This window comes from Euprymna scolopes, chromosome 18, assembly GCF_053919585.1.
Source record: "Euprymna scolopes isolate OS-2025 chromosome 18, ASM5391958v1, whole genome shotgun sequence".
Classification (NCBI taxonomy): domain Eukaryota; kingdom Metazoa; phylum Mollusca; class Cephalopoda; order Sepiida; family Sepiolidae; genus Euprymna; species Euprymna scolopes.
In genome coordinates, this window is record NC_136499.1 from 7,758,861 (window position 1) to 7,770,487 (window position 11,627).

An 11,627-nucleotide genomic window follows, 5' to 3' on the forward strand; every position below is an offset into this window, starting at 1 on the left:
TTATTTAAGTAACTAGCTGGTGTTCGCAATTTAGGTGGATTGCTTTCCGTATTCTAGATTTCAGCTGCTTTCATTATTCCTATCGGCTATATCTTTTCAGCCATCCATCTGATTACAATTTCACCATTTTTTTTTTTTTTTAACTTTTCCGGGATTGTTTTTGGTGGTCATATGATTATTGGTATTATCCTGACTATTCACAGGTTCCATAACTTTCTTCTGATTCATTATCATTATCATTCACTAGGAGTTTTAATCACAAGCCATCGAAGATTTCTCTTAAAGAACAACCTGTGGTTTTCCCTGAAGTCGGACTGACGACATTATTATTATTATTACTATTATTATTATTATTATTATTATTATTATTATTATAGTAGGCTAACCCTTTGGATGTTTTTAGTTGGATTTTTTTTATCTTGAACATCAGGTCAATTCCTTTGAGTTTAGACATTCAAGCTGTATTAACGCTATCGCCGTTCCCAACGGGAAAGCCTTTTGCAAAATTGGATAAGAAATTGTCTTGTCAATCTGATTAAGCCATTTATGGTGGCTTTTATGTCATGCTCCCAAGCTTTTCAATTACAATGGGAACCACCCTGTCATACTGTTCGAGGTGTTGATATATTATTATTTCATAACGTTCTTAACTTTATGATGATTTTTTTTATTTTTTTAATTTTAATTTTATCATATTTATTTACTTCTTTTCTAAACATTCAAGCGATACCTTAACACTTTCGCTGTTCCCAATAGGCAGGCCTTTTGTAAGATTGTAAAAGAAATTGTCTTGTCGATCTGATTAAGCCATTTGTGGTGGCTTTTTGTTATAATCCCAAGCGTTCCAATCACAATGGGGATCACCTTGACTTCTTTACATTTCCAGAGTCTAAGTAATTCCCATTTTAGATCTTCGTATTTATTTATTTTTTCTTGTTCTTTCCCTCACACTCTGGTATCGAAAGGGCAGGCTACGTCAATAATTGAGCAAGTTCTTGTTTTTATTTAGTAAAATTATATCAGGTCTGAAGTGTTCAAGGACCTTATCAGTCTGTATGCGCATATCCCAAAGTAGTTATTATTATTATTATTATTATTATTATTATTATTATTATTATTATTATTATTATTATTATTATTATTGTGTGGAGAAATAATCTGCGCTAAAAGGCATTATGATTGTGATGATCCTTTTTGCGGTCAAATGGCTATTTGAGTTTCTTCATATTATAATACAATTTTTTCATTCGAAAGAACGAACGCGAACACACACACACACACACACACACACACACACACACACACACACACACACACACACACACACACACACACACACACACACACACACACACACAAAAAAAAAAAAAAAAAAAAACCCAACAAGAATGCGACTTGATGAAGCCATCCAAAGTAATGCCGTGTAGAATTCCTTCATGCGCTCTCTTTCAGCTCAAACAATGGCGTCGAATATAAAAGTGCGCGTGTCTGTATCTCCATGACATTGTTTCAGACAAAATGAGGAACGGTAAGTTTGTGCCAAAGAAAACAACAACAATAATCATAATAATAAAAAAGACAATTGCAGCTAAAGAAGTCATTTCCGGCGCATTAGGAATGGCGTTACTGAGGACAGAAAAGACGGAGGCGACGTTGTTGTAAAGTTGTTCTTTTACGAGCAAACAAAATAACAAATCCATTCGTAAGATGTTTCCATTCAATCTGAGAGGTTATTTTTTTCTCCCTTTCACAACGAAATGTGATGACGCAAGGATTGGAAAGTGGGTTTGAAAAGCCAGCACCCTAGACAAACAAAACGGGCAGACCCGTCGGAATTTTGTTTAGTAGGCGATTATCAATAAACTAACCCCCTTCTCAAAAAGTGAGAAAACCAAGCATGGATGGATGGGCCTCCTAGGACTGAACAGAACGAGAGGCATACATCTCTGAAGATGGAAACTAGGCACCTTAACAATCACCTTAATTCGGTTTTGTTCTATTCAGTTTGAGAATTTGGCAATTAAGGTGCTTTACAATGGCAGGAAGACCGTCTTCACGACGGCTAAAAACAAAAGCTGCTTAAGAAGTGATCTTTTTTGCTGTTTTTGTTATATTCGCATCAAACAAATAACATTCCAATTGGGATGTTAAGAGGGGTCAATTTTCCGTAACTGATCAGCTTCGGTTTAATGACGGTTTGTCTAACAAACTAATTTATTCTCTTACGTTTTTAGTACTTTTGTGGGCCACCATGTGCTTCCTCTTGCTCGACAACAAACTTTGATCCCCAACACTCTTCATCGTCTCCTTCTCTTTCAACATCCAGTTCCGACCAAATATTTTAGCCAAAGTAAGGAAGAATAAAGCATAAAATTTACTCAGAAAATCAGCCAGATACGAATGTTAATTTCAGCCAAAATATGAGTCAGAAATAAATATGAATATAAACCAAAAAATGAGTCAGAAGCAAGTTTTAATTTAAATCAAAATATCACCCGGTAGTAAATATTAATTTTAGCTAAAGAATAAGCTAGAAGAACATTAATTTTTAGTATGAAAATGAAACAAAAGTAAAAAAATTCAGCCAAAATATTAGCCAGAAATTTATGTTAATTTTACTTAGAAAATAAGTCAAAAAGAAAAGTGATTTTAGTAAAAAAAAAAAAAAAATGAGCGAGAAATAAATATTAATTTTAGACAAGATTTATCTAGAAGCAATCGTTAATTTAAGCCAAACAATGAATCAGAAGAAAATATTAATTTTAATCAGAAAATGAGACAGAAGTGATTATTAGGGCTAGGACAACCGAATATGTTTTTCATTGTTTTGACTCTCGAGTATATATCCGTTGATATCCTATATGCTTTTATATTGACTGATATGGGTGTCGGTTGATTAAATATGTCTAACTATGGCGGATATATACTCGAGAGTCAAAACAATTATAAGAACATTCTGTTATCCTAGCCATAGTGATTATTTTAGCCATAAAATCTGCCGGAAATCAATATAAATTTTTACCTTCAAAAATGAGTCAGAAGTAAATATTAATTGTTGCTAGAAAATGAGCCCGATGAAAATGTTAATTTTAGCCAAAAATGAGCTAAGAGAAAGTATTAATTTTAATCAGACAATAGACCAAAAGCAAGTGTTAATTTTAGTCAGAAAATGATACAGAGAAAAATAGTAATTTCAACCAGAAAAATGAGGAAGAGATTAGTGTTTATTTTAACCAAAATGGAGCCAGAAGCAAATATCGATTTTAATTAGAAAATAAACGCTAGATTTCGAAGTATTTTATTTAAAAAATATATTTTAAAAAATAATTTTATTGCAAAACTGTAAACAAATATTTTTCCGTTATTCAGAATTTCATCATATATTCGCACGAATTAATCTAGCAGTCATATCGTACCCTGTTAAAAACAAAAACAAAAACAAACAGAAAAAAACAACAGTTTTAAAGCTCAGCAACTATTCGTAGCTTGTTTTATAAGTCCCTGGCTATCAATGTTTTTACTATTAAGTAAAAACTTTATGTAATCGAAGCAATTTCTCATCATTAAACAAAGAAGAAGAAAAGGTGGTTTACTTCATTTAGAAATTAAGATATTGACTCTCCTATAAACAGGACACTTAGTTCAAATGATATACATTTAAGAAATCAAAAGGCTATACATTCAAGATAAAACTTACATATTATGGGACAGAGCAAAGCAGTTCACACAAAAAGTTACATTGAACTTTTGAAAATAAGTTAGTGCTTCACTTTTGCAAGACTCATTTATATAAGTTCGTACATTATCAGATAGAATTTTAGCAAATTTCACAAGAATTTTTAAAAAGGTTCCAAAACTTTCAAAGAGAATTTAATGAATATTAATGATGCAATACGGAATAAGGTTGCTGGTTAATTTTTAATGCATCTAAAATCAAGCTTCTATCTTTGATTCTCGTCTGGAACCAATTAAAATGAATGCCTCTCGTCCCGGGGAGGCTTCATGAGTATAAATCCAATTTAATTTAACTATCAACTTCACATAAAGCAATTATCCCAAGTCAACGGGCTATAACTTCTGCTTGTTTTTAATAAGCATAAAATCTAGTACTAATATGTTTTGCCCAATACACAGAGCTTCATAGAGTTGTTGAAAGTGTCACGTTGGTGAGGTTATTTCGTTTTGGGAAACAGGTTTCACGAAATCATTTATAAGAAATTGAGTTCATATACAAATGCTTTCTTTTACAAAATTGTTTCGTTTTCTTAGACCCCTTGCTCATTGGAGAATCGCCAATTTTCATAAGTGGAGGTCTTGCATCAGGTCTTCTGCAAACGAATTTTCCGTTTGCTTCAAAGCATTTCTATGACTTATTATCGTAATTGGAATCAGATGGTCGCAATAAAAAAGACCACCCTAAAAAACAGTTGTACGAAAAAATAAATCTTTCAGCTGTCTTTTATTATAGAAAAAATGATCCATTTCAAAGTATCCCGAAGACTAACTGAATGGCAGAAATTATATTAGATTCTAAATTTGGTACTTGTGTTCAATTTCTGCAAAATGAGATGAGACAAAAAAAAACAAAAAACAACCAACTTTTTGGATCGAAAAACAACATATTCAGCATATGACGTAACAGAGCTGGATGGTAAAGATTTTCAACGTCTGTTTCCCTATGTACTTTTCTCCGACAACCCCCCCCTTAAAATTCACAATATTCATACGATTATCTTATGTTTGAAATAAATGCTGTTTTTATTATAAAGGTAATTTATAAAAAGCAATACAATGCAGGCGTGTACTGGATCGACACAAATCGAAGTAAATTAAGAGTGGAATGAGCTATGCAAATTCACCTTTTATTAATATATATATATATATATATATATATATATATATATATATATATATATATACCTACATATATACATACAATTTTTCTTGGCCTTTTGGTCAAGATCAAAGTGTAGTATCTGTTCCGGCAGATGCTGCACTTAAGATAATTTGTACCAGTCAATGGAGGGGAAACCCTCTATACTGGGACAATTATTATTTTTGGTAACCAGAGTGCCCCCTTTTTGCCTACTTTTAGGGGAGCTGGTTTTTACCTCACATTAAAAACGGCCTTGTGCCTAATTTGCTCAGTGGGGGAGCAAATAAACACCATCTGTTCTTCAGATGCTGCACTTCAATTTCTTGTTCTCTTTCGGTGGAGGATCAATCCTTCACGACTGAGACAATTTTTATTTTTGCACCTTTTCTCCACGTTAAAAAACGACCCTGGTGTCTAACTCTGTCCCGTGGGGAGGCATTATAAATAGGTACATATATACATACATATATATGCATACATACACATATATACATATTACATATTTACATATATATATACATGCATATAAATATTTCGGATTTTCCATCTAATTGAGCATTCTTCTGGATTTCTTGTTTTGGAAAAAACTACGGCGTTTTTACGGTAATCGGGACAAAATAACGCTTTAATAGTTAAATATTTAGAGATTTATAAAGAATCGAAATCGGGAATTGACAATTGTTTCGAAATCGGGAATTTAGCATAAAACTAGTAATTGTATGGAAATCGGAAAATATTTCAATTGTTTCACCACTAGAGGCTATGGACGGTTTTAAAATAATCTTAGCAAATGCTTGTCTGGCGGGGCTAGAAGGTCACATTTAACTGAAATGTGAAAAAAAAACAAAAAAAAAAAAAAAAAAAAAAAAAACGATGAAGTGAGAAAAATAGAATCCAGCAAAATGAAAATTCATTGAAGAAAATTATGATTTTTTAAGCGGGTGGAAGCGGACGTACAAAATGCTGTCTTAAAAATGAGAAGTTCAAATAATCTGATAATCCACCCTTTTTTCTGTGCTTTTAAGTAAGAATTCGAATAAAAAAGAACCAACTGTCAATTTGAAAATCGTTTCAGAGTTGCTTTATTCGAATTCCGAACGTTTGCCTTTTTTTCCATCTTTCGAAAAAAAAAATCTGAGTTACTTTTATTGTTTCGGTGTTAACGAACCTTATGCACTTCTTCAAGTTTCGCAACAACACCACTCGGCTAGTGATTTTTATCCTGGACCCCCAAATCCGGTCCCTGTTAATTTTGCGGTGGGAGTTTATTTCTGTACAATTGTAGAAGGTCCACCCTCCCATGCTTTGTCTTCTCTCTTTGAGAAGGGGTTAGTTTGTTATTAATCGCCTGGAGCGCCCTCACCGGGGAGTGTCGACGAGACTTCCCAAGCACTTTTGCAAGTCAGGGTGCCCCTCTTCGGGGGGTAGAGCACTGACTTATCAATTCTACTTTCCAAACCTAGTGGGAGATAACTAAACCACCACCACCACCACCACCACCACCACCACCACGCGACCGAGCAAAACTAAAATATGCAACGATATCTGACGATATTTCACAGTGATTTTATGATTGACATTTTATCGTTTTTATTTTTCCCTTGATTGATACCGTTGTTATCAAAGAGAAGTTAACTCGAATCAAAACGCCAAATTGAAAATAAACACACTTGAATGTTTAAATTGTGCATTAGACATCACGTCTCCTGATATTGAGATCAACGAAATCATATTAACAATAAAATTTATTTCAATAACTTCGCCGAAAAAAATATATTTCAATTAGAACTTTGAATATATCTTTAATCTATCGTGTCTCCTGCAAAACATTCGTAACAAATATTCCGCTAGCAACCACAACTATCAACAATTTCCCTTAATCTCTATCTCTGCCTTCAACTAAAAGAAAATCTCATGAGCAAAGTTTCTTCCATAGAACTGTCTGTAATAGACAATATTGTGAGATTACTTCCCGGTTGACTATCTCAACCATCATCAATAAGCCTTAGATGGTTTCGTCAACATCCGACAAAATAAAATTCTTTGCTTCGAATTTTGCACAAACTCTGCCCTGTGTAATCAGGATCACATATCTCTTGAATTTCCTCACATATCCGAAAATGATCTGAGCGATATCTACTTTTTTATCGTTGATGTTACCAAACTTATCAATAACCTTGATTCTAGCAAAGCCACTAGATCTGAAATTATTCATAGTATTAAAAAAATGCAACCGAAACTAGCTCCGATAGTTCAAAGCTGTTCAAACGCGGCCTAATGTAGAAATACTTCAACACCTTTGAAAACTTCATTATTTTGCCAAATATTTTTAAATGCTGGAAATCAGTCTTCTTCATCTTAGTACAGACCAATTAGTCCTCTGTGTGTCATGAATAGTAAACTACTTGAATCTGTGATAAATAGAGAAGTCGTCACAAAATACAATCTATTCTGTAACAAGCAATATGGTTTCCGTCCTGCAAGATTTAGTCTGAATTACTGACTACTTTTACATAGGACAAGTGAATCTATCAACCGGTGTTTTCTCTCTAGAGCAATAAATCTTGACATATTAAAGACATTTGATAGGGTTTGGCACAAGACTTTCTGGATATGTCGCATCAAACATCTCTTTGACAAGTTTATAGAAGTAGTCGTTGATAGGTACAAGTTCAAAGCTCAAGATATCAACGCTGACTTTCCCCAAGGATCTATCTTAGGTCCAACTTTATTCCTGATCTTAATAAACGATTTTCCAAATCACATTCTAACTTAATTGGTCAGTCGAAATATACGCAGACAACTCATGGCAACAATTCAAAGACCACAAACGACCATAATCCTTCTGAGTATCTCCTTTGAACTTGTGCACGTGGTGAAATGGGGCAAAAGTAAACTGGTTAATTTTAACGCATCCAAAACTAAGCTTCTATCTTTTCACCATCAATACTCTTATCCCCAAATTGAATCGAATGGCTTTTGTTTCGAAGAAGTGCCCTGTTTAGACAAGCTTTTGAGACTGACCTTCACTCCTGACCTGAACCGGAAGATTTACATCAAATCTATTGCTAAGTTCGCTGCAAAAATAATTGGATCATTCTACCACCCCAGAAGTCTCGATGCAATGTTCTACCTATATGAAGCCACATAGTCCTAAAATGGAGAACTTATGCAACATTTTGAGCAGGGCTGCTCAAATCACACTTTTCTATCTCGATAGGTTGAAAAACCGGCTTCTAAATCTAGTATGTTGACTTTGCGGTCACAAAATATACGTTGCGAGTCTATCTTCGTTCCATCGTTAATCTTATGGCAAATGCTCAATCGGGCTTTAACCAATGACTCCTGCAAAATATTCACAACACGTACTCATCTCACTACAACCACTGTCAATAATTTTTCTCACTCTCAATCAGTCTCTAAATCTAAACGCTAATTCCATAAATAAAAGTTCTTCCCAATAATTTCCCACTTGTCTATACCGCGGCTTTGCTTTCCAGCAGATTAAAACATGGTCATTTTCAAGTCCAACATAAACAAGTTTTTGTTGAGCCGTCCTCTTAAATAAATTGTACGCAATTACAACCATTACCAATCATTGTGCTTCTGTCTTACGGACCACCTTACGTTTTATCCTTTATCCTCGAGAGACATTCGGGCCTTGATACATTGTGACTCTTGTAAATAATAATTAAAAAAAAAAGTATTCTACTCTTATAAAAATTCAAGATCGCGGTAAGAGTAAGGTATTTCTGTACCAATACAATGATCCAACTATATTTCGACTGACGTTAGCAAAAGATGTGATGAAAGTCTTCCCTGTCAGGCCAGGTTTAAAAATAAGTCCCATGAGTTTATAAAGGCAAGAGGCTTCCTCAAGAAGAGAACCATTCATTTAAACTGAAGAAAAACGAAGATCCGAGCATTGTTGATGAAAAGAGAGAAGATTGGTTTAATGTGTTAAAAGAAACTAGACATCTTTCCCCCCATTGCCTTGGAGTTAAGGAAAAGCAGAAATGTCTCCCCGACGAAAGCCAGAGAAATAGTTGATCGAAACGTCGCGAAACAACAATTATGGAGATAAGAACGACAGTCCGAAAATAAATAAATTTTCTAAAGAGTTGACATTTTTATCGTATCGGTAGACCTCTATATCGCTATTGTTTTAGTCATTCTGAGAAATTGTCTTCAGACAGATAGTTCATAGGATAGTCTCCTTACAGTCGGGTGACTGGACAGTATGGGATCAGATGGTCTTTATCCCAGTGGGCTTTCTTGCACTTTGGCCAGATTGGGGAGTTTATTTGTCGTAATCTATGTTTATTTACTGCAGTCCTGCAGTGTCGTTTTGATCTAGTTTATAGCTACCCACTGCTTTCTGCCATTTTTAGCAAAACCTGGGAGGCGCAAGTTGGATCTTCAATGATGTCGCCTCTTTTGAGAGTATTGTTTCTCCATTCCTCCTTCCATGTCTCAACTTGGTTGAAATTTTGATTTTTGAGTTGTAAAAGTGCTTCGGGACTTGAGTCTGGATATATTTGGGGCATCTTTTAAAATTTGTTGGATTGTTAATCACCTGGTGTCCTCCTCGACGTTTTGAATCCATTTTTGAGTAGCCTCTTAACCTCTTATGTGGGGGTGGTGAGATTAAGCCTGCTAGTGGTAGCCATTGTGTTGGGGTTCACTTCAGTCATTCTTAGGTAATGTGTATGGTTTCCCGGAGTTTTTTGTCAATTGATCCTGTGTGTTGGCTCCAGACCACTGTGGGGCGCAGTATTTAGCAGTACTGTAGCAGAGTGCAACTGCTGTTGCTCTGGAGACTTTTTGGGAAGCTTCCCAGCGTTGATACGTAATAACGCAAATAAGCTAACCAACCAATCAACATAACGAAGTAAATATATATATATATATATATATATATATATATATATATATATATATATATATATATATATATATATATATATATATATATATATATAAGCGCCAAAATCTAGATAAAATGTAAGTTAGACTTCTCCTTCTCGCGGTTTCTCTTGAGAAGTGAATGAATTCTTCCGAAGCCAGCAACGGGTCGCCCAAAAGATCAAAATGTCTAATAAAAAGCCCTTGCCCCTCACATTCACTCTGACAAGAAAGGTTAGTGGACTAATTTTACATCAGAGACCTCCTCCCGACCAACCTATCACTATCGTCGAAGTCCGCACCACCGTTTCGTTTGCCGCCATCGCTACCCGAAGCACCTCCACCACAGCGGCCATACCCCCTGCACTTTATACCCCCTGCCCTCGAACTCCACACCCGCCAATTCCCTCTCCTCCAACCCTAACGTCTTTCCCCCACGAGCACCGACTGAAGTCTTCCCTCCCCCGCGTCATCTAAATACTCACAAAACTAGCTGCCAATATTGACATGCCGATAATAGCGGCCACGACGGCAAAAACGAGACGGATTCAATGAACGACGGCGAAGGCGGGTGTGCGGGCGGCTGTGTGGCGGGCAGATCTCGCGGAACGAGTTGTAACAGAAGCAGCAGGAAAAGGAAAACGAGAAGCTTATCATTAAAAAGAAGAAAAGGAGGTCGTAGTAAAAAGAGGAGGAAGGAGAATAAAAAGCAACAGGAAATGATTTTAAAAAATCCAAATAATGACGTCATTTAGAGTTTTGTGTTATTTTCTCTTTTCTATCAATCGTATTATTTTTTGTAGCTGTCTTTTCTTCTTTCTCTTTCTGTGTTGAGACAAACACCGACAAAGTACGATGCTGCCAGAGAAACAAAGCATCGGATGCTTTCTGGAACATGTTTGACGGGAGTGGGAGGCGAATAGACAATCTGTGAGAGTACAGAGGAGATATTCATATCATGTGTCCCTATAAACGGTTTCCCCCTCTCCTACACACAAACGCCTTCTCTCGCATTATATATATAATCATATGTATCTATTTTTAGTATTTATTGCGACAGTATTCAATAGGTTAGAAGAACTAGGTAGTGTGCTCAGATATATATATATATATATATATATATATATATATATATATATATATATATATATATATATATATATGGCAATTATACTACACAGAATTTTCCGCTTTTCATCTTTGTGAGGATTAGCCAGGATTATATATATATATATATATATATATATATATATATATATATATATATGCAAAAATAAAATAATAAATAAAAACATTTAATTCCAATGAGGTTGTTTATAATGCTCAATTTAATAGAAAAGTTTTTATTTTATTCAATTTTGGTAAATAAAATCATTATAAGTCACTACAATAAATCTATTGTTTCAGTCTTAAAAGATACCCTCAGGTGACACTATTCATATTTTCGATATAACCCTTGTTAACAAATCACAGAAAATAAATATTAAATGAATAAATAAATAAATAAATAAATAAATAATAATAATAATAATAATAATAATAATAATAATAATAATAATAATAATAATAATAATAATAATAACAACAACAACAACTTTGTAGAATAAAATATGAAAACACTTAAATCCGTTATATAAAACTTGTCTAACTTTACAATATGAACAAAGATGGCTGCTGGAACAAACACACGATGTAAGGTCTTCTATTAACATTTTTATTTTTGCAGCATTATATGGTCATGCATTTTTTCTATCTAAGCAACGAATTTCTAATTTTTCTGAAGAGTAAATGCAAACGTAATAAGCGTCTGTTTCTGCATAACGAAACGGATCTGTAAAAAAAATGA

The 11,627-nt window shown here is 34.3% G+C and overlaps 1 pseudogene; it reads left to right on the plus strand.

Annotated features, from left to right (window-relative positions):
- The first annotated feature begins 4,936 nt into the window (after positions 1–4,936).
- LOC145298102 (U2 spliceosomal RNA) lies at positions 4,937–5,083 on the plus strand (annotated as a pseudogene).
- Positions 5,084–11,627: the final 6,544 nt, after the last annotated feature.